This window comes from Chiloscyllium plagiosum, unplaced genomic scaffold (genome assembly GCF_037043375.1).
Source record: "Chiloscyllium plagiosum isolate Xiang-an unplaced genomic scaffold, Cpla_swu_hap1 HiC_scaffold_18, whole genome shotgun sequence".
In the NCBI taxonomy this organism is placed as follows: Eukaryota; Metazoa; Chordata; class Chondrichthyes; order Orectolobiformes; family Hemiscylliidae; genus Chiloscyllium; species Chiloscyllium plagiosum.
Genome location: NW_028270156.1, coordinates 104,817,580 through 104,842,140, shown reverse-complemented (window position 1 = coordinate 104,842,140; position 24,561 = coordinate 104,817,580). Strand labels below are relative to the sequence as shown.

The window sequence follows — 24,561 nt, the reverse complement described above, 5'->3', positions numbered from 1 at the left end:
GTGAGGAGACATGATTGACGTGTACGAAATAATGAGGAGCAAGGAATTACAGATTGAAGGAAACATTTGCTCTTGATCGATCACCAGGGTTTGTAGATTTCAGATAAGATGCAGAAAGCTTTGAATAGACTGGTAGGAAAACTTTATCAGTCAGCGGGTCGGAGACTCGAGAACTCACACTCTATAAAGATCAGTTGGACAGTTAACCCTTCATTCTTCTCTGATTCCACTGGCCAAAGAGTTTCGAAAAATGCTCAAAGCAGAGCATCACCGCGAACAACAGTTATTCGATCGGTGGCTTTATGAAATGGAAAGGTGCCCATAAGTCACCTGCGCGACTATTTGGCTTCCCTCCTGTGATGACGCTGGGACATTGACTCTCATGTTCTCGGGGGCATTTAATGAAGGCATTCTCGTTCCTGCAGATGAGGAGCTCACACCTTATTTCGGCTTTTGAAAAATCAGTTTTTAAGCCGGATTAAAATCTGCCCTGCCTGCGAGCCAGGTAGGATTCGAACCTACAGTCTCCTGATTCATAATCAGGCGCGTTATCCATTGCACCACTGGCCCGATGCACAGCCTTAAGTGCCGTGATGTTAATACGGACACGGTTAATAGCAGTCATGTTCACCAGTTGAACAAGCAATAAAGATAATCACTGTCACTGCTTCAGTCTAATCTTCATCACCTTTCAAAGCAACGAATTTTCCAAAAAAAAACATATGTCCTCATGAAGCTTCCATTCACACTCTGTCTGCTTAGTCATTTAATGGAATGTGATGTGATGGATTTCGAATCCACTTCTTCAGCATAACTGACGTGAACGTGAGCCTAATCACCACATTGTATATACCAGTTAATTTTCAAAGGTTTCGAGTACAGTAGCGACTTTTGCGAATATGCAGGAAAGTGAATACTGTGAACCGAGCAAAAAAATCCCTTCATGGAAATTAATCCAGTGCAAAGTCAAACATATGAGAACGGCAGATGACGTAAACATTCCGCTGCATCACTCTGCAAAGATGCTTCTCCAAGAATTGACTCTTTGCAGAATTCTTCTTTGTAATTTTGACTGTCCCAGTTGTAGATATTCTTTCAATCCACAAACAAGTATCCTGCTGAAAACTACTGACTTAAGAATAAAATAGTTGAGTATCTATTCGACCAGCAGATGTCCCAAAGTTCCGTGTTCCATGTGAATACAAGTTCTTGCAGGTGAAATTGGAGCTCCGAGCCTGATGTCCCACTGCTTCTTGATACGTGGGAATTGAAGCCGGTCTCCTTAAGGCGGGAGCTTTTAGCCTCGATATTTCACGCACCTCTGTATCATCAGAGAATGGCATTACGCTCACCGATTGCATTTTCGCAGCCACATGCTCGCGCTGAACGCCATTACCATTTCCAATTAGTTTTGGGTGCACTGCAAATCAATATCTCTGATTCCACGCCCTTGAACTGGGATTATATGACATGCCATTATATGATTACGTCAATAAGTGAGGAAATTGGTGAAGTAACCGATGTTAAAATACAGTGTTATTGAGAAATACATTTCAGCAATACCCTGCAGTATCCCATGACCCTTTGAAGTTTTGTAGATATCTCGCAAACGTAGCATCCTACAATCTCAGTGTTGCAATCTCTACAGTCTCTCCGGATATAGAAGCGATATATATGCAACCGAATCTGAGTTCACACATCTCAGTCACTGTTTGACAAGTATTCCTTTGTGCGTGTGTTTCTGTTCTTGGCATAACCTCTGCCCCGATCCTTATTGCTTTTTGCATCGTGCTTTTCCATGTGGCGCCAGGATCATGAAATGGTTCTTCCTTGGCATTGTCAACACAGCAAGTTCTGCTCGAATCACTGTCACATGAATCGGCATTTTCCCGTTTTACTCCATGTAATATGTGCTTAGCAAACGCTGAGAAAATCAATCTTTGTTTTACATGAAAATACTCTATGTGGTGATAAGTTTCCTTTTTCAAACACCCGCTATCTCACATCTTTGCGTTTCACGTATCATAACCACCCTTTATCGGAGAAATCTCTCCCTCCCACAAGAACTAACTCGCCTAAACGTCCACCCTCCCATTTCACTGAGGTATTGCACAATATAATACTCACATTTACACTGTTCATTCTGTACTGCTGCGGTCACTGTTTTGGGTGAAAGTGTTCAAACCCATGGTCGGCATCTTCAAGCAATTCAATCCATTTAGATGCAGCTGTTCTGTAATTAATCCTCGTGGAGCAGCTTTTACTGACACGGACAAGAGATTACTGGAACATTGGGCTCAGGGTAAGTGCACAGCGCAGGATTGAGCAAATGATGTTTTATTGGAAAAGAGAAGTTTCTGTGGCTTTCTCCAATCAATTATTTCATTTGTTCATTCGGTTCCCCCGAAAGATTGCGTGCAGTTCTGTAATTCACATTACAGGAGTCATGTGATCACACTGGAAACCATGCAGAAATTCACCAAGTTGAAAAGATTAGGTTATGAAGACAGATTGTTTTGACTGGGGTTGTTTTCTTAAGGCAGAGGAAACTGTGAGAATACATGTTTCATATGCACTAAGTAATGAGCGACATGGACAATGCAGACTAAAAGAAACGTTTCCTCTTGACCAATCAACAGGGGCGTAGACTGAAGTTAAGAGGTGGAAAGGATTGAGGATATATGCAGAAAAATCTCATCAGCAAGCGGATGGTTGAATCTGCATTCACTGTCTGAACCCACATAACCTTCAGAAATACACGGATCTGAACTTGAGTTGTTAATGCATACAAGGCCAAATGATGAAAGTGAATAAAGATAGTCAAGCGATTGCATCTGACGAAAGCATGTACAACGACATTGAGGGCTGTCATTCTACATATACGTGGTATTCGTGTAGCTGTCCATGGTGGGCTAGCAGGTCCACTTTTTTCGCTTCCTTCGCTGTGACCCGGCTTTGATTCTCAGTCCGGGAGTTGGGTTTGTTTTGATCCTGAGAGCGACATCAGCAAAAACAGACCCCCTGAAAGTGGAGTGTTTTTAGTACCTCGGATCAATTAATGACGTCGAGAAATGAGAGAGGATGTCCCAGCCTCTTAAATAAAGGGGACGGTGCCTCGGCAGTCTCTGCTCATTCAGACAGATGACTCGCCATTCTCCTCTGATTCCGCTTCCTAAAGGTTTTCCCAAAATTGTCAAAGCTGAGACTTGGCTCTGTGTCTCGTTTCCTTCACAATCGCAGTGCCACAGTGAATCTCGGAAAGTTGAAAGGTGCAGAGGGCAACCTGAGTGAAGAATTCAGCTTTCCCCCCCAGTGATGACTCTGGGATATTGACTCTGACGGTCGCAGGGGCATTTAATGAAGGGACTCCTGTCCCTGCAGTTCAAGGTGCAAACCTCATTTCGGCTTCAGAACAGTCAGTTTTAAGTGCAATAAAGTCAGCGCTGCCCGCAAGCCAGGTTGGAACCGAAGCTCCACGCAGTAGATCTGTTGTTAGATATGTCATCCATTGTGCCACTGACCCATTGTATGTGCTACATTGTGCGGTAAATTAACTTGTATGTGAAGTTGAAGCCTGCCAGTCTTGCTCTTGAACCAAGTCGAAACCTTAACTACAATCTCTGGACCGTAAGCAAGCGCATTATCCATTGTGACACTGTGCTCGCGCGTGCTTGAGGTTGGCATTCTGCAGAGTTGTGATCTAAACACGGACATGACCAATCGTACTCATGTTCACAAGATGAATAACCAGGAAAGATAACCACCGTTACTGCTTCATTCCAATGATCCACTCTTTGTGCAGCGGGAGGTTTTGTAACGAAAAGACATTCATCCTCATGAAACTTCCATTCACTTTGTGTCTACTCAGCCATTCAATGGGATCTCCGCTCATCTGATGAATTTCAAATTCACTTCACTGATTTTGCTCCATCACCTTTGATCAACTAATGCCTAATCACAACATCGTATTCAAGCTGATTTTCGAAGTCTGAACGTATTTTAACGGCCTGTGCGAGTTTACAAGAAATTCAATAAAATGAAATGACCAAAAAAATTCCCTTTCTGCCCAGAGCAGAGTTAGCCATATGAGATAGCTCAGAGAGAGAAAACATTACCTCCATTTCTCTCAGTGCAGATGTAAATAGTAGCTGCTCCAGATACAGTTGGAACTTCCAGCTTGATATCCCAGTGCTCCCTGCTTCGTGTCAATGGAAGCTGCTGCAGTTCAGGTTGGAGCTCCCAGCCTGATGCGACGTATACCACGTCAATGGAAACTGCTCCACGCAATGTTGGAACTCCCAGTCCCCGGCATTTCAATTCACTCTGTACTTTCAGTGAAATACTTCACACTCAATGATTTCATTTCTGAACTCATATCCGTTGCCTCATCCTCATCCGCATTTCCAGTTTGATCTTCGCTGCTGCACCACACAGTTTCTCGTATTCCAGGCATGAAACCTGGCACTATATGATATTCCACAGCAATGGTCACTTCCTTGTATGACGAAATTGCTAAAGTAACCGATGGTAAACTACATTTCTTTTGCAGAAATACATTCCAGCAATTCCCTGCGCTATTCCCTGATGCTTTCATTTTCTGGAGAACTATATCAATCTTCACCTTCAACAAACTAAGTGATGAAATATCCATCGGCTCTAGAGATACCGAAGTTAACCATTCAGCTCACCATGAGTTTGCATGTCTCAGTCACTGTTTGTCAAGTATTACTCCTGTTCATGTGGTCCTGTTCCTAACATATCCTCTGCCACTATCTTTACTGCTTTTTGCATCATGCTATTCCATGCGGTGCCGGTATCATGCAGTGGTTAGCGCTTTGCGTAGTGGCAGCAGGAAACTCATCTGCAATTTGATTTCCAGTATTGTCACTTGTTACCGTTTTATGCAGAGTAAGACATGCTTAACAAAAGCAGGAGCGAATCAATCTTTTTTGACATGAAAATATTCGTCGAGGTGATGATTTTGCTCCTTCAAACCCTCGCCCTTTCACATCTCTGCTGTCTCTGTATCAGGATTCAAACCAACCAATTCTCGGAGATTTCTCTCCATCCCACGATCAGTAACCCTGCTTTAGGTTCCTCCTCCAATTTCCCCGAGGCATTTGGCTATCAAGCACTCGCATTGACATTGTTCAGTCTGTGCAGCTGCAGTCAATGTTGTTGGGCGAACGTGACCAAATCCCACAATTAGGACTTTAAAACCAATCGATCCATTTACAGACTGCTGTTGTGAGATCAGTGCTCATGTAGCAATTTTTACTGACATTTCCGGAGATCACTGGAACATCAGGCTCAGGAAAATGACTCAATGCATATTTGTTTTTTTTTTTGGAAACGATCAGTTTTTCTGTTCTAATTTCAATAGAGAAGAGGAGATTGTGAGGAAACATGATTGAAATGTGCAAAACAATGAGAGATAAAAGCATGTTCGGCTGAAAGAAATGTTTCCTCTCGGACAAACGCCAAGTGGTGTCGATTAAATGTACGAGGCAGAAAGTTTTCAGTAGATAAGCAGAAAAAACGTTATCCACCATTAGTGGTGGTGGATAAATCTGCAACTCATTGTGATGAAATCAACACAACCTTCAGAGATATTCAATCTGTATTCGTGCTGCTAAGGCATACAAGGCAAAGAGATGGAAAATGGAATGAGGATAGTGAAGCGGTTGTTTCTGCAAAGAACGCGTCCAGCACATTTGAGGGCTGTCAGACTATGTGCCTCCGACCGTTGTACTCGTCCCTGGTCGTGTCGTGGTTCTGAATTGGCACTTTTACCACTGCAGCCCGCGTTCAATTCCCAGTAAGGGCTGTTTTGTTCAGCATCAACAGCGTGGGCTTCTGTGATAGGATTCCTTTCCATGCTTCGAATCAATCAATGTCTCCACGAACATCAGAGTCAATGTTCCAGCCTCTTAAAGAAGGAGAAGTTGCCTCGGCACTCCATGAACCAACATGAGACTGAGATATTTATTTTGTTTCCTTGCCATTACTATGAGCCGCAGCGATTGGGTCGATGGCTCTGTGAAATTGAAAAGTGCCGATTCGCAGTGTGTGGGACTATTTGGTCTTCCTCACTTATGCGACATTGACTGTGATGTTCTCCGGGATGTGTACTGAAAGAGATTCTCGTTTAGCATATCAGGAGCTCAAGATTCATCTCGGCTTCAGAACAATGAGGAAGATTAGGTTGTGAGATTAATAAATACCTGTGTTAACCTCGAGCTAGAGCGGAGTGAAATCTACAATGTTCTGATCTTGAGTCAGGCACGTTAGACTTTGCGCCACTAGCCCCATATGTTCTTCACGCTTTCATGCTTCAGAGTTTTGATGTTAACAAGGACAGGAGAAATAGCAGTCATATTCAAAAATTTAACCAGGAAAGAAAATCACCACCACTGCTTCAGTCCAATCCTCCCCACTTCGTGTTTCAGCGCGATTCATAATGAAAACATATCTGTCATGATGAAGCTTCTATTCAGCCTCTTGTCTGTTCAGTCATTGAATGGGATCATCGTTGATCCTGTACATTTCAACATTAGTTTCCAGCTTTTCCTCCATAAATCAAGATAAACTCGAGCATAATATCAACATCAAATAGAGTCATAGAGTCAGAGAGATGCACAGCATGGAAACAGACCCTTTGGTCCTACTCGTCCATGCTGACCAGATATCCAAACCTAATCAAGTCACACCTGCTATCACCCCGTCCATATCCCTCCAAAACCTTTCTATTCGTATATCCATCCAAATGCCTCTTAAATGTTGCAATTGTACCAGCCTCCTCCACTTCCTCTGGCAGCACATTCCATACACTTATTACTCTCTGTGTGAAAACGTTGCCCAGTGGGTCTCATGTATATCTTTCCCCTTTCACCGTAAAACTATGCCCTCTAATTCTGGACCCACAGACCCCAGGGAAAAGACTATTTCTATTTACCATATCTTTGACCCTTATAATTTTGAAAGCCTCTAATAAGTCATGCCTCAGCCTCCGACACGCCAGGTAAAACAGTCCCAGCCAATTAAGCCACTCCCTCTTTAGCAAATCATCCAACATTGACAGAATCCTCATTTCTTTCTGAACCCTTTCAAATTTCGTAACTTCTTTCCGATACGAAGGAGACCAGATATGCACGCAATATTCCAACAGTGGCCTGCCGAATGTCTTGTACAGCCGCAACATGACCTCCCAACTCATGTACTCAATACTCTGAACAATAAAGGAAAGCATACCAAACGCCTTCTTCACTATCCTATCTACCTGCGACTCCACGTTCAAGTTAAATTTCAAACATCAGGATTCTATGAACCTGCACTCCAAGGTCTGAATGTTCAGAAACGCTCCCTCGGACATTGCCATTAAGTCTTGAAGTCCTGTTATGATTTGCTTTCCCAAAATGCAGCACCTCACATTTATCTGAATTAAACTCCATCTGCTATTTCTCAGCTGATTGGCCGAACTGGTCAAGATCCTGTTCTGTGGTAACTCTCTTCGCTGTCCAACACAACTCCAGTTAAATGACAAAAAGTAGAGGACCCAGCACGGATCCTTGTAGCACTCCACTGGTCACGGGACTCCAGTCTGAAAAACAACCCTCCACCACCACCCTCTGTCCTCTCCCTTTGATCTAGGTATATACCGTTAATTTTTGGAAGTTTAGTTCGCTTTAATGACTTGTATGGGTTTTCAGGAAATATAATATCATGGTACGAGCTGAAAATCACTTGCTGCAATTTAACCAAATACGCAGTCAGTCTTATGATAAAAGGCAGAAAAAGAAAATATTACCTGCATTTCTTTCTGCACAGATTCTCCTCCACGAGCTGAATCCTTGCCACATTTCCCCTTCTTTTTGCGAGATTTCCCTGGGACAGATATTCACTCAATCTACAAACATGGGTCCGGCTAAATACTACTTTAATTCAGATTAAAATAACTGAGTATCCTTTCTCCAACTTTACGTCTCATCGGTCCGTGCTCCTTATCAATACAATCTGCTCCAGGTGAGGTTGGAACTTCCAGCCTGCTGCCCCAATGTCCCTTGCTTTATGCCAACAGAAGCTGCTCCCTATAAGTTGGAAATCCCAATCTGATATCACAATGCGCCTTGCTCCATGTCAATAGAAGGTACTACAGGTGAGGTTGGAGTCCCAGCCCCGGCGTTTCATGCACCTTTATACCGACACAGCGGGCTCATCCTCATGCCAATTTCCAGTTTGACCTTCACTGCTGCGCCACACAGTCTCTCTTAGTTTAGCCCTGGGAACACGAGATTATATGATATTCTGCAACACTGGTTACTTATGTGGAATATCACAATTCTCCATTTCATAAATCAGAATTCAAACCCACGCACTTTCAGAGATTTCCCTCCCTTACAAGCCCATTAAACCTCCTTTACATCGCTCCTGCCATTTCACTGAGGCATTCCATAATCTAACGTGCACATCGTCACCATTCTGTCTGTGCTGCTGCTGTCACTCTTGATGGGTAAATGTGTCCTATCCCATCATCGGGAACAGGAAACCATTCGATCCATTTCATTCCCGGTGGTTGTGAAATCAATCATCATGTCGGAGACTTTACTGGCATGGACCAGAGATTACATGTTAACAATTCGTCTTGATTTCCTGCCACTAAGCCAGTATGGCACCTTACTTGCGACGTTTCCATTAATGACACAGACGTTTATCTTTTAACCAGCTTGCCATTGTAAAATAAACACACACCTTGTCATAAATACTAGTCTAATTCTTGTGCGAGGTGCCTTCAGTCTGACGTTAAGCTGACTGGTTTGTGATCTCTACCATCAAGATGCTCTCCCGACGCCATTCCTCCTATTGTGCTGCTCTTGTTTGTCTTGCAATGACTGATCAAAACAGTGCTCTTGAAATCACTTCAAAAATCATTTCGCATTACAATGACACACTACATTGGAGTTGTGAAAATCCACTGTTATTTCTACCCTTTTATTTGATCATTATTGAGAGATTAACTGTCATTAGCTCCACTATATCACTAAGTTTTTCTGGTCTCTGTGGCATTCTTCCACCAGTGTCACTGCATTTTTTGTTCCTTCGCTGAATTTTTACAGTCGCGTTTGATGTTCATTTAAAACGTCATTTTTCAGAACTGCAATTTTTCAATCGAGCAAAATCGCCAGCCTTTTCATTTAAAGTCCCCTATAATGATATCAAAGGGGGAAAAATGAGAGTTTCAGCAGCAGATGAACTGAGATTCGGCCGAGTTATCAATTGTCAGCGTGTGGGGCACATGTGATCGTGATGATGATAAGATCCAACAGCGCAACCCAGCAGCTTTCATGCAAACATTCGTTTGGTGTTAGCTGCACAAATTGCCAGAGTCATTTCCCTTCATTTCGCAATCGGTCTTTTTGTTTTTGGCTTTTCTTTTCCTCCTGTAGTTCTCCCTTGATGGCAGTAACTCTGTCTGACGTTCAAAATGCCTACCTTTCTTATACCCCCAAATCGGATTATCTCATTTGTTCGATATTGGCAGAATAATAAATTCAAAATCGATTGGCTTTTAATTTACAGACACGTAAATGAATCTCGTTGGTTAAATTTGAATTGTCGTCAAAACAGCAACCAACTCAGGTACCTATTTCACAGCCAAATGTTGCATATTTTCAATTTTCCAGTAAACTCTGACACTGCTCTCGTAAGCTCTCAGTGCAGAACAACATTCTACCTCTCTTAAAGGTACAGCACACACTTTCAACTTCATAACAATTTGGAATTGCACATCAGGTTGTCACTGGCCCACCGCACACAAAACCAGAAATACAGACCTCAAACAAAGGACAGTTATAAGTGGATAAAGGAGCAGTAAAATGTGCCATGTCACAGTCAAAGTGAAACAGGGGATAGAGAAAGATACTGTACTTGCCAGCACACAGAAAATAGTCAAGTATTTTGCAGGAATCTACATCATAGTCATGAGAATGAATTGATCTAATTTTTTTGGATAACATGGTGATGAGGTAGAACTCCATATTACCGCCAAGAGCAGTAGTCTGTAGTGTTTAGTGCAATGCAACACTGCTTCAGACTCTCTCATTCAGTGTAAAATCCATATTTGGCAGTGGGGGAGTAAGGAGCGTTCGAATACAGAGAGCAGAAGTAGAGGAGTGGGAAGAGCACAGAGGAATGTTAGGCTGGAAGCAGTGGTGGATTAATGGGGTGTAAGACCATGGATGGATTTGAAAACAAATCTGAGAATTATAAAATCAGTGGAGAGTCATCGTGGGAACCAATGCAGATCTGAAAATGTGTTGCTGGAAAAGCTCAGCAGGTCAGGCAGCATCCAGGGAACAGGAGAATCGATGTTTCGGGCATAAGCCCTTCTTCAGGAAGCCCTTCTTCGGGCTTATGCCCGAAACGTCGATTCCCCTGTTCCCTGGATGCTGCCTGACTTGCTGCGCTTTTCCAGCAACACATTTTCAGCTCTGATCTCCAGCATCTGCAGTCCTCAATTTCTCCAACCCATGCAGATCAGTGAGTTTTATTTAGTCAGAGCAGAAGGGAAGTCAAGGAGGAAATGACAAGTAGTTAGCTTAACATCTGTCACATGAAAGCTTCTCAATTTTTTTTTAATAAAGTTGTTGAGCAAGGCACTTGGAGAAAGAAAATCAAGGGTATGATGAAAATTCAAGATACTTTGCGAACAGGTAGTCAGATTTAACCAGATTATTGATATTCTTTGTGGAGCTATCGTGTGTTATGGATAAACTGCCATTTACTGACTCATTCTTGAGGCTGTCAAACTTCACTTGAAGGCTCCCACCATTCTCCTTACAATGTAAATTCCCATCCAGTTGATGTCATCAACAAGTTTAGAAAAATTACAAGAGGTCCAAATGTCCAAATCATGTATAATGTTTGGGAACAATTTGGTTCAAGCATTGAATCATAGAATCTCTCCAATGCAATGAGGCCCTACTCTCTCCCTATAATGCTGCATTTCGCATGCCCAATCCACCAAGCCTGGACATTCCTGGATATAATGGGCAATTCACTTACACCGTGAATATTTGTACTGTGTGCAGAAACAGCAGCATCCGCAGGAATCCCACGCAGACACTATGAATGTGCACAATTCATGTTGGCAATCGCGTGACGATGGAATTGAACCCCGGTTTCGAGCACTGTGAGGCAGCAGTGCTGTCACTGATCCTTGTGGTACTTCACCCGTAACAGAACACCAACGTGAGAAAAGTGCGCTTATTCCTACTCTATGCTTTCCAGCTGGTAAACAGCTGGAAATGAATGCTGGCACGTTTTCTCCAACCCCATTGTGTTTTGTGATGTTCTGTGGGACCGGATAAAAAGCTTCCTGAACAAGCAAAACTGTGGGGTTCCAACGTGAATTCCACTCCACAGGAGGCTTTTCAGAGATTACATAACTTGAAAGATGACTCCCAGCGCATCCACATTCTCTCATTGTCTTCTTCTTTCTTCAACATTTTGGGATGAAGCCTGTTTGGTCTAATTGACTCAAACTTTAGTCCAGTTAACTTTTGAAGTACGACCTCTTTCCTGTTCTTATTTTTTTGTCCCTTGTTTCGTATTTTTGGGACATTTAATCTCCCGATGAAGGGCTTCTGATTGGATGTTGACTGACGGCCTGTGTTTTTCCAGTACCACATTCTTCGACACTGATTGCAAGCATTTGCGATCCTCACTTTCTCCTTTTCCACAATCCTGACATTTGCATAGTATCTCACTGTGCTGATTCGCTTTGCGTCTTGCCAGGCCAGATGATCAGCTGAAGCCTCGCCCACACACACGTGCTCTGTTTCTCCTGACTTTGAACGAAGTTTGTACCTTTCCTGTTCAGAACACCATACTATTCAGGTTAGGATAAATGATGTGACTCCGTCAGACTCTGCTGTGATCTTTGATCCAAATTTGCTGAGTGCAAATCAATCCTTCTAATACCATATAAAATTGATTTGAAGAATATAATTGAGAGAGAACCAATTCAAACATGCTCAGTTAAGTGTCTAAACAACTCTTTATGTGGCTCAGTGTCAAGTGTTGCCTTTTCACATTCCTGTGAATCATTTTGGACATTTTGACAGATGGAAGACGGGGTAGAATTACAATCTGATGTTGTTGATTTGGATATCCATTGCAATTCCTTCATCATTTCCAGGTGTTTAACCTGTAACTCCTCACCTGCCAGTGATCTGGGACCACGTGCACTACGTGGACTGCAGCAGTTCAAGAAGATAATCCATCGACTTCTACATAGGCAATTGGAGATTGACAATATCAGCCAGTCTTGCTCATGAAAGGGCTGGAGAGTGGGGTGAACTAATCTGCTCAGGGAACCAGCATGGGCACGATGCGCCAAATTATCTTGTGTTGGAATCATTCGGTAATTGCGACTAAAATTAAAGAAAAAAAGACTCACACAGGCTGCCATGGATCTGTTTCTGTATCCACCACTCAGTAAGAAAGCAGCTAATCGTTGGAACATCTGTACTTTTAGATTCAGTGCTGTGAGAAACACCTGCAAGAAAATAATAGCAAAATACTGCAGCAGCTGAGATATTTTTTTTAATAAAACAGGCTATGCTGGAAACCTTAGCTGGCCGGGTTTGTGCAGGGAAAGAAGGTAGATGGATGTTTTAGCGTGCGCAGACAGACATCAGGAAATAAAAATGAAGCAGATTTTCCTCATACTTATGATCTGAGAAGCAGAAGGAAAATGGAGCAGATTTGTGACAGTCACAGGCTCTGGGGATGGTAATTGGTGGAAAACTCATAAAGACACAGTCGACAAGAGTTATGGTAAAATAACAAAAAGAGGTATCTAAAATTCATCACTGTCAATCCAGGTAAGAAATTCAGAAGACACAAATATACCTTGGTTTGGGTTTGGTGTGTGTAAATGCTCTCCTCTGAACTCACTGTAAATGCAGTTTCGTAAACCCTTCTCTACCAGTCCAGGAGAGAAATTCACAATCATTGTGTCCTGGTCACAATCTTGTTCCATGTACTGTGCTATACTGTAGAAGTTGGCGGACGTTATCTCAAGTCCAAATGGCACTCCGTCAGCGCCTAGTAACACCGGATCCATTGCTCACGCCACCTGAACATGCTTAAGAGAGGATAAAGCAAACATGACTGACAGGAGAAGTCAGTGAGAGCACAGAAACAAAAGAAAAACACCATCTGGTGTAGATTAGTGAAACCTAGAGCATTTGGAAGGCTTCAATAACAAGCAGAGAACAACCGAAATGGCAAGATGAGTTATTAAGATTTAGTACGTAAGTGTGTGAACTTGAAATATAAAGAATGGTGCAAGAGTTTGTTCACATATTTAAAAGGTTACAGAGAGAATAGTAAGGTAAAACAATGACTGCAGATGCTGGAAACCAGATTCTTGAGTAGAGTGGTGATGGAAAAGCACAGCAGTTCAGGCTGCATCCGAGTAGCAGGAAATTCCGACGTTTCGGGCAAAAGCCCTTCATCAGGAGTACAGGCAGAGAGCCTGACGGGTGGAGAATTAAATGTGAGGAGGGCGGGGATGGGGAGAAAGTAGAATAGAGTACAATAGGTGATTGTGGGTGAGGATGAAGGTGACAGGTCAGTGAGGAGAGTGGGAGAAGGTAGCTTCAGGGCAGAGGAAATGACCTGGGAGTTGCAGTGGAAGAGGACTCCCTGAGATTCTTGTAGAGAGAGGAGGAAAAGTTCTTCAAGGCAGGCATCCTTGCAAGAGTATTCGCAGTAGGGTTAAAGTCAACTCGGTAAAAACAATTACTGCAGATGCTGGAAACAAGGTTCTGGAGTAGAGTGGTGCTGGAAAAGCACAGCAGTTCAGACATCTTCCGAGGAGCAGGAAAATCCGACGTTTTGGGCAAAAGCCCTTCATCAGCAATACAGGCAGAGCGCCTGAATGGTGGAGAGACAACAGAGAGAGGAGTGCAAATTGGTGCACTGGAGAAGACGTAATGGGGAACAACGAAATGGTGCAGGTTAACACGTACTTTGCATCAGTTTTCACAATGAAAGACAACAACAAAATATGTGAATTAATAGACACGTAGGGAAGAAGTGAATGAAATGCCAACAATAACCAGTAGATGCCGGGGAAGCTGCAAGGTCTGAAGGGATTAAGTTACTAAGACCAGATGGACTGCATCCCCGATTTGTGAAGGAGATTGCTGAGGAGATTGTGGACGCATTGGTCGTGATCAGTCAGGAGTTATCGGCGTCAGGGTGGGTCCCAGATGACGGGAAATTTTTAAATGCAACACCCCTGCTGAAAGAAAGGGGAGAGGCAGACACAGACTACTGACAGTGTTGCACAGTACTTGAAAATGGATGGTAAATTACAGCAAAGTCTGCATATCTTCATCAAGTGGACGTCATGTCTGACAACTATGCTAGATCTCTTTGAGGAAGTACCAAGTAAGTTAGGTAAAGCAGAGCCAGTGGACGTGATCTAATTCAGTACTCATAAGTCCTGTGATAAGGTACCATACAGCAGACTGCTAAATAAGGTAAAAGCATGCTGTTAGTGACAAGGAGGGGATTGGCTGACTGGCTGAGTGAGAACAGAGGGGTCTTTTACAGGATGGCAGCTACTGATTTTTTAAGACTTGCACAGCCATCGGTGTTGAGAGCATGACTATTCAAGTTACACGTTAAACACCTGGACAAAGGAACAGAGTGCATTTTCGCTACAGTTGCACTTGACACAAACGTAGTTTGAGAGACAGGTCATGTCAAGAAAGCTGCGAAATATCATAAGATGCTAGGCAGGCGCAGAGAGTGGGCAAATAAGTGGCAAATGCAATATAAAAAGGGATGTGTCAGGTTATGCAGTATGAGAGGAAGAAGGCAGGCTTCGACTGATTTCTGTTCACGGAAAACCTTTAGAAATCCGAAGGACAAAGTGACTTGGGAGCACTAGATCAGGCAGGTTCAGTTGGAATTCAGGAAGGAAAATTCAATTTTATAATTTATATCAAGGGGCCTCAAATACAAGAGCAGAGATGTCCAGTTGAGCATTTATATAGTCGTGGTCAGACTGCATTTGGAATATTGCAGGAAGTTAGGTCCGATATCTAAGGGTATTTCAGAGTCATACAGCAGTTTAGCAGACCATTCACTCCATATATACCATGCAGAACTCATTGCCAAATTAAAATAGACCCGCCTGCCTGCCGTTGTCCCAAAAACTTCCAATACATTCCTAATCAGTTACTTATCCAAATGACTGTTAAATACACTGCAGTACACCAGAACTGCAAAAAGAAGAAGAGGAACACCTATACAAGGTATTCGCCAAAAACGGATAGCCGTGCAACTTCATCAATAGATGCCTAAGAGAAAGACCACGGAACGAGGACATACCACAATCAAAAGGACTAGCCACACTGCCATACATCAGGAGCATCTCAGAAATGACAGCCAGACTACTGCGACCCCTAGGACTCATAACGGCACACAAACCAACAGCCACGCTCAGACAACAACTCACCAGAACGAAGGACCTGATACCCAACATGAGCAAGACGAATGTAGTGTACAAGATACCATGCAAGGACTGCACAAAACACTATATAGGACAAACAGGGCACTCATCCACAAACTCCATCAACAAACACATCGACCTGGACCCAATATACCAACCACTACAGCGGACAGCTGAAACTGACAACCGGAAGCGGCAGGGACAGACCACTATAAACACTGGAGGAAACATCAAAGAAGCTCTTCGCAGGAGGCTCCCAAGCACTGATGATGTCGCCTAGCCAGGGGACGAAACGTTTGCAACAAAAACTTCCAGCTCGGCAAACAGAACCACAACAACGAGCACCCGAGCGACAAATCTTCACACAAATTTTGACTGTTAAATAATTTAACTGTAGTTACATCCATCACTTCCTCCAGCGGTTTATTGCACACAGTGACCAAAGGGTGTAAAACAAATGCTGCCACTCATGTCCTTTATAAATCTTCCTTCTCGTACTTTAAACATATGCCCCTGGATGCGATCTCCCTCACCTTTGATAGTAATCTTATTTATGCTCCTCGTGATTTCACAAATCTCTATAAGGCCAAACGTCGAAGTCCTCTGCTCCAGTGAAAAAGAAACCGCAGCCTATTTTTATAACAGAAGACTTCTATTCATGACATCATTCTGGTAAATACTTTCTGAACCCTCTCCAATATAATAAAATCCTTCTCATAACGAGGAAACAAGAACTGTACACAATACTCCAGAAGATATGATGACATTGGATGGGGTCCGAAGAAGGTTTAAAAGAATGATCCTGGGGGGAAGAAATGCTTGTCATAAAATGTTGAAAACTCGGGGACTGTACTTGATGCAGTTTAGAAGTTTGAGGAGAATCTGATTGACACTTAAACAATACAGAGAGGGGCAATTAAAGTGGCTGTGGAGAAGTTTTTTAACTCGCACGAGAGACCAGGAGCCGACTGCACAGTATAGAGAGAAAGAATGACCATTTTGAAGTGAGATGCGGAGGAATTTCTTCAGCAAGAGGCTAGTCATCCTTTGGAACTCTGCCGTAGAGGGCTTAGTGGTCAAGACATTGCAATGTTTCAAGACAGACATAGATAGGTCCCTGATTGATAAGAGGATCAACAGTTACAGGAGATGGCAGAAAGCCGAAGAATGAGGTTGAGAAACATATCAACCATGACCAAATATTGGAGAGGTCTCGATCGGTTGAATGGCCTAATGCTGCTCCTTTATCTTGTGGCCTTCTCGCTATTGCCTGTGACTTCAACCTGCCCATAGACTGAGCAAGTCAGATCAGTGGAGGAGACTTACGTGGTATATGTATGAGATGGTTTTCTGAGTCGCTACATTAAGGACACAAATGGAGGGCAGAGCATCTTTGATTAGTTGGCTGGTCGACGAGATTTCGATGAAGAATGACAGCAGCAGCATGTGCACAGTTCTCGTACTGGTCTCATGAAGTCCCCACATTTTCACCTTGTGCCTGAGGCACAACGACTCTCAGGTTAAAGCACCAACAGTCAAATCGCGCGATCTCTCTCTCTCTCTCCCTCTCTCTCTCTGTCTCTAATGAGTCAGCAGGCCTGGGAATATGTCAACTTTGATTTTAAAGCTTTATTTGTATATATGTCAAGGAATAATTGACAATCTATCTCTATGCTGTCACTCAGGAAGAGTGAAGAAGTCAGTGGGAGAACTCTTCATTAAGGTGGAGAGTGATAGAGCTGACTCAGATTATGAGCCGAAATCTATATAGAAGAAATGATACTGATATGAAGCGTGAGCATAATATAACGAAATTGGGAACAGAACTTAAAGGGATGACAAGCACTTCAAAAACATTTGCAGGAACTGCAACTGCTTATCACTCCTGTCTGACACAAAGAAACCGGGAAACGTGGCCATGTCATGGCTAACAAGCGATATTAGGCATAGCATTGCACTCAAGGAGCCTTACAACTTGGCTGAAAATAGCAGCAAACATCAGATATCAGCAGAAGATGAAGAAAGAATTAATACAGAACGAAAATGTCGTTTAACAGTAAGCATATAACGAATTGTTAAAGCTCCTGAAGGTATATGAAATGAAAAAAAAACGATTATTGAAAACAAATCCCTTACAATGAGAAACAGAGGATGTTATAATGCGGGATAAATATATAGCACACCAAATAAATATGTATATTGGTTCTGTCATCACAGATGATAAAAGTAATATTCCTAAAGTGCTGGGAAGAAAAAGAGAGGGAGGAACTGAAAGAAATCAGTATTATCAGGGAGATAGTGTTGTGGAAATTGATGAGATTAAAGACAGTAAATTCCACCAACTGCGAATCTAACAGAGGTGTACATAAAGTCACCCTAAATGCAGTGAATGCGTTCTGTAACTAGAGTGTGGAGTCTAAATAGAGTAAATTAATTGTCATATTTCAATATTCTATCGACTCTGAAACAATATCTAGGGCTTGGAGTTCAGTTAATATGACGCCACGATTTATAAAAGGAAGTAGCGAGAAAACATGGAATGACAGAAAAGTTAGCCTAACACTGGAAAACAGTAATTGGATTGGACAGAGCCAGCATGAATTTACGAAACTAAAATAGGAAAGGCGATCTCGTCTTCTTGTAGACAAATCGCTGAACGTAAGCATGCAGGAGCAGCAGCAGGTGAGGAAGGCAAACGGTGTGTTAGCCTTTGTACTGAGAGGATTTGAACACATGAGCAGGGAAGACTTGCTGAAATTGTGCAGGGTCTTGTTGACAGCACAACCGAGAGTGCAGTTTAGGGATCCTTATCTGATAAAGGATGTTCTCCATTCGGAGATGGCACAATAAAAGTTTACCAGACTAATTCATGGGATGACAGGACTGACGTATGAGTATTCGTTTGGATGAAAATCACTCAAGTTTAGAATGATGAAGTAGGATGTCACCGAAACGAGTAAAATTCTAAAAGGTACGAACAAGGTAAATGCAGGAAGGATGCTTTCAATGACCAGGGCGTCCAAACCATAGACGGTTGGGAGGTGGCGTCACTTCTAAGAATATGGGTAGTCCATTTAAGACTGGTTACTAAGTGAAATTTGATGCCACAGAACGTAATTGAAGCCAGAATGTGGAATGTTGACAGATGAAGATTTCTAAAGTTTTGAGGCAAGAGGGATCATAAGGTGTAGGCCTAAAGAAGTAGCAGGTTACTGTGGGGAGTGATCATATAAGATCATACTGAATTATAGAGAAGGATCAAACATCACAACAAGCCAGGCCAGTTCTAATATTTCATATTTCCATTCTGTTAAAGGTGGGATATGAAAACCAATTGTTTTTAACTGACGCAGATATCAGTAGCATATTGTCTAGATTTAAAAAATAATTCTGTCAGTACTTACCAAACAGTAACCGGGGAACAATTTTAGCATACGAACTTCAGCAATTCGATGAGGTGCAAAGTAACTTTTGAGATTCGTACACTGGCTGTTCTGTATCTCAATTTCAATTCAGTTCTCAAATTGCTGAATGTTCTGACAAAAACAAGATAGTATGTATGAAATAAGTAAACGTCTTTAAAATGTTGCTAATACTGGGTGGAGGGAGTGGTAAGAAAGTGTGGGGAAGGGGAGCAGTGAGAAAAACAATGGGTCGGGTTTTTGTTGAGGGATTGGCCACGAATGACCCCAAATTCCAAAACTCCCGCGACCCGCTATCCTGTTCAGGAGTCCTGTCCCTCCACTTCCTGCTCCATTCTTTCCGTCTCTGACAAATTTACAGCAAGGTCAGTGATAGAGGTGTTCATGGGGCACACTTTCCCACCAATTCCAGTCACTAATACACTCCCAAGCGTCTCCCAACAACATTACATCCTCATGGACCACCGCAATCATTTCAAACAATATCACTTATTTTCAGCTCTATTCACACTAAAGATAGATCAACCAACCGTCACCTGATAAATTAAAAAAAAAACTGAAACAGGAATGGCGGTCGCTGACGGGGGCCTATTTCTGAGAAGAAGACTCATGCTCTCTGTGGCTTAATTGGCGATCCCAGGTAAACTATGTTTGGTTCCAGAATCATTTCATTACCAAACCTGTAACCTCTAACTGGGCTATAGCATCTGGCGCTTCCCTCCCCTTTAGCCCTCACTCAACGATTGTCGATTGGAGACAACAACATTTCGTTCCATTGAGCACTCGCCGCGAGCATGCTCACAGTTCATGTTAACCCTACTGCAGGATCCATCCCAAGTGATGACGTATAATGTTCAACAGCGAAGAAGAGGCGGTCCTACAGGACCAAGCTGGAGGCACTGGTCCTCCAACCAATCAGAGAATCTCATGGGCTCGCTGGGCGGTCTGATAAATCAGAGAATGCTGCTTGTCTAAAATAATCTGACCAGACCATCCACACACCAATGCTCAATCAAAGTTCGCTTGAAAAATTCTTCCAGTTCAAAACACAATTGTTAATGATGACTCTGTTCCCTTTCCCGCAGACGAAAGTGAGGACTGCAAATGCTAGAGATCAGAGTCAGCATTAGAGTCGTGCTCAAAAAGCACAGCAGGTCACGCAGCATCCGAGGATCATGAAAATCGAAGTTTCAGGCAGGCACCCTTCATCAGTAACCTTTCACGCAGCCAATTTATGATCAATATTGCTACTATCCCTTCTATTCCTTCATCCCAGGTTTCATGCACAGCGGTCTCACAGAACTTTTGTCTTTTGTTTTGCCAATCTACATTTATCTGATCGCTTTGGATTAGCATCATCAAGACTTCTTCTTACCTCATCAAAAAAATCGGCAGAAAGTTCACCACAATTTTCTTTGAACAATTCTATTTTAACTTTCCTGAATGAAACACATATTTCTTCACGTGACACCTCATTTTGTCTGGTATGACCGTTTGCAACATGTTTCATACAGCTTTAAACGGTTATCCTGTCAGTACTGAATTAATTGACAAAACGTTTCTCATGGCAAACTGAAAGCGTGCATACATTTTAAAGATGAGGAAATGTGTCTGAATGAGTTGTGACTTGGACATTAGTTATCGTGAATACAAAGCAAAGTCAATCAGGTTGTGATGGTGTTGACCTCTACCACACTTTCAGAAGCTGCCAGACAAGTTGAATACTTCCAGCATTTTCTGTGTTTTTTTTAAAATATATATCAGATTGCCAGTATTTGGCTTCTGCACTTGAACTTGGGCCAAAAGGGATGAAAAGTGGGTCGAAAGCAGGAGCAATCACCTCCTTCAGTCATGCAAAACCCAGCTCTTCCTCTGGTTTTTGTAGTTTTGTGACAACACGAACTGGCATGAATATTGGATTTTAATGATCATCTAAGTATTTGCATGTTACACTTTCAGCCCAAATATGGAAGAAAAAAAGCATCAATTTATATTAATTTCACAATTTTTGTGTGCATGTCCAGGTCATAATTCTACTTTTAAGGGGAAGGCAGCATTTCATATTGGTAACAGTAAATGCTAACGATTCGCAGGCCATGGCTGTGAGAGAACGGAATCCAAATGACTGGACTTCCAGGTACAGTCGCTGTTTCTATCAACATGGACACTGTCTGATTCGGCATTACAGTCTCCCATCCTTCTGCTCATGATGCCTTCAGTTCTGTCTTGGTTTTGTTCCGACTGGTTTCTATTGCACGGGCTATCCAATCATCTATTATCCAATCATCTTTTTCTAAAGAGTGAGGATCCTTCTCTCAGAGCACACTGGCTCCGTAGTTCAATGCTTAGGTAGGGGAGGAACACAGACAGGGGAATGGCTGAATGCTTCCTTTCTTTGCTGAAACCAAACTCTGGTGTTGAAATTTGAAATGAGACAAAATAAGCCAATTGAGTGCAATCCTATTTTCTGGCTGATCTCTCCAAAGGCCACAGTCACTTCGCCAGAACGTGTCTGTGTGTTTGCCTCTGTAAGTGAAATGGGGTTTAGATCACCGACGGGGTGTGAACACAGGTTATCCATCTTAAACTTCAGTCGGATACATTGCAAAACGTGCCTGGATGAGAGCATTACGACGAGTGCTTGAAACATTTGAGAACACAACGGGAGAGGCCAAGAGCTGAAAACTTGGATGATGGGCCTCTTTCCATTCTGTAACCAGTCGATGACTTGCTCAAACTTATGTACTGATAAATTAAACGCCATATGCTTTGGCATTAAAAAGCAGTTCAACACCTTGCGAGGCAGCACTGGTGGTGTATTGGTTAAGAGTCGGTGTTTTCTTCGCTGCGGCCAGGGTTGGGTGCCTGGTCAGGGAATCAGGTTATATTGTTGCCGAGAGTGACAACAACGACAGTGGAGCAGCTCTGATGGGAATGCTTCAATAACTCAGATCAGTTCATGCCTCGAGAACATCAGAGTTCATGTCCCTGCTCCTTCAAGAAGGGGAAGGTACCTTGACAGTCTCTGCTCATTCGGTCAGTTCATCCTTCATTCCCCTAAAGATTCACAGATTTGAAACGGGGCTCTTTTTAATTGTTTCCTTAAAACTCCCACGGGACACCCGGACCAACCAACCCAACCACCCTGTAGCTCAACATTTCAATTCCCCCTCCCACTCCACCAAGGATATGCAGGTCTTTGGATTCCTCCATCGTCAGACCACAGCGAAACGACGGTTGGAGGAAGAACGCCTCATCTTCCGGCTGGAACCCTCCAACCACAAGGGATGAACTCGGATTTCACCAGTTTCCTCATTTCCCCTCCCCCCAGCCTGTCTCAGTCAAATCCATCAAATTCAGCACCGCCTTCCTAACCTGCAATCTTCTTCCCGACCTCTCCGCCCCCACCCCAGTCTGACCTATCACCCTCACCTTGACCTCTTTCCACCTATCACATTTCCGACGCCCCTCCCCAAGTCCCTCCTCCCTATCTTTTATCTTAGCTTGCTGGACCAACTTTCCTCATTCCTGAAGAAGGGCTAATGCCCGAAACGTCGATTCTCCTGTTCCCTAGATGCTGCCTGACCTGCTGCGCTTTTCCAGCAACACATTTCCATCTCTGATCTCCAGCATCTGCAGACCTCACTTTCTCCACTTGAAAACCAGAGCCTGTTTACGTAAGCAAAGATGTAAACAGGCAGCAGGCTGCCATTGAGGACAGGCCAAGCCGTTTAGAATTGATACACGCTGAACGCATACCTCCTGAGGCAGCCTGGCTTCCTGTAATCTCCCATCATCCTGCCTGTTTACTTTGGATTCCTCTAGTTGTGTTGTCGTTACATAGGAAGAGAAGCATTAAGCCGCTTCCCGTACGTCTCCTCCCCAACTGTTTACCCGTTACTCTACGGCTTCTATTCTCTCATGTTGCTCTTCCTGCCAAACTGGAGCATTCTTCGCGTCAGCTGCTTGTTATCCACATGTTCCTCGAAGGAGAAACACAGAAGTGGAATTTCAAACTCAAACAGAATAGCCCTGGAGAAAACTACTTCACGCTTTTTCATCAGAAATAATTACCACCCTATCTAACCCTATGATTATCTTATATGTCTCTATTAAGTCACCTCTCAACCTTCTTCTCGCCCACGTAAACAGCGTCAAGTCCCTCAGCCTTTCCTCGTAAGACCTTCCCTTCATAGCAGGCAATATCCGAGGAAATCGGCATGCTTTCCAAAGTTTCCACATCCTTCTTATAATGTGGTGAACAGAACTGTACACGATACTCCAAGTGCGGCAGCACCAGAGTTTTGTACAGCTGTCGCATAACCTCATGATTCCGAAACTCGATCCCTCTATTAATGAAAGCTAAAACACTGTATGCCTTTTTAACAACCCTGTCAACCTGGGTAGCAAATTTCAAGGATCTCTGTTCCTGAACATCTCCACTTCCAAGATACTTACCATTAGCACAATACTTTACACTCCGGTTACTCCGACCAACAAGAATCACCTCACAATTGTCCGCATTAAACTCTATTTGCCACCTCTCAGCCCAGCTCTGTAGCTTATCTATGTCTCTCTGTAAACTACAACATCCGTCGTCACTATCCACAACTCCAGCGACCTTAGTGTCGTCTACAAATTTACTAACCCACCCTTCTACGCCCTCATCCAGGTCGTTTATTAAAATGAAGAGCAGCAGTGGATCCAATACCGACCCTTGCAGTACACCACTGGGAACTGGTGTCAAGGATGAACATTTCCCATCAACCACCGCCTTCTGTCTTCTTTCAGCAAGCCAATTACTGATCCAAACTGCTATATCTCCCATAATCCCATTCCTCCACATTTTGTGCAACAGCCTACTCTGGGAATCTTATCGAACGCCTTGCTGAAAACCAGGTACACTAAATGAAGCGGTTTACTCTCATCTACCTGTTTGGTCACCTTCTCAAAGAACTCAATAAAAGTTGTGAGGCACGACCTACCCTTCACAAAACTGTGCTGACTATCTCTAATCAAGTTATTCTTTTCCAGATGATTATAACTCCTGTCTCTTATAACCTTTTCCAACATTTTACAAACAACTGAAGTAAGGCTCACTGGTCTGTAATTACCAGGATTGTCTCTACGCCCCTTCTTGAACAGGTGAACCACATTTGCTATCCTCCAGTTTCTGGCACTCTTCCTGTGGACAATGACGATTTAAAGATCAATGTCAAAGGCTCGGCAATCTCCTCTCTGGCTCCCCAGAGGATCCTAGGATAAATCCCGTCCGGCCCAGGGGACTTATCTACATTCACACTCTGCAGGATTTCTAATACCTCTTCCTTGTGAACCTCAATCCCACCTAGTCTAGTAGTCCGTATCTCAATATTCTCCTCGACAACATGGCCGTTTTCTAGTAGATTAATGTCGAAAGATATTCATTTAGTGCTTCCCCTGTGCCCTCTTCTCCACACACAACTTCCCACTACTATAATTGATTGGCGCTAATCTTACTCTTGTCATTCTTTTATTGTTTAAATACCTGTAGAAAGCCTCAGGGTTTATGCTGGCCCTATCCACCAACAACGTCTCATGTCTCCTCCTGGTTCTTCTGAGCTCACTCTT

General features: G+C 43.1%; 1 non-coding gene across 1 annotated transcript; it reads right to left on the bottom strand.

Moving 5' to 3' along the window:
* Positions 1–497: 497 nt before the first annotated feature.
* On the bottom strand, positions 498–570 carry trnar-acg (transfer RNA arginine (anticodon ACG)). The gene has a single exon. It is a non-coding gene; the product is annotated as a tRNA-His (tRNA).
* Positions 571–24,561: the final 23,991 nt, after the last annotated feature.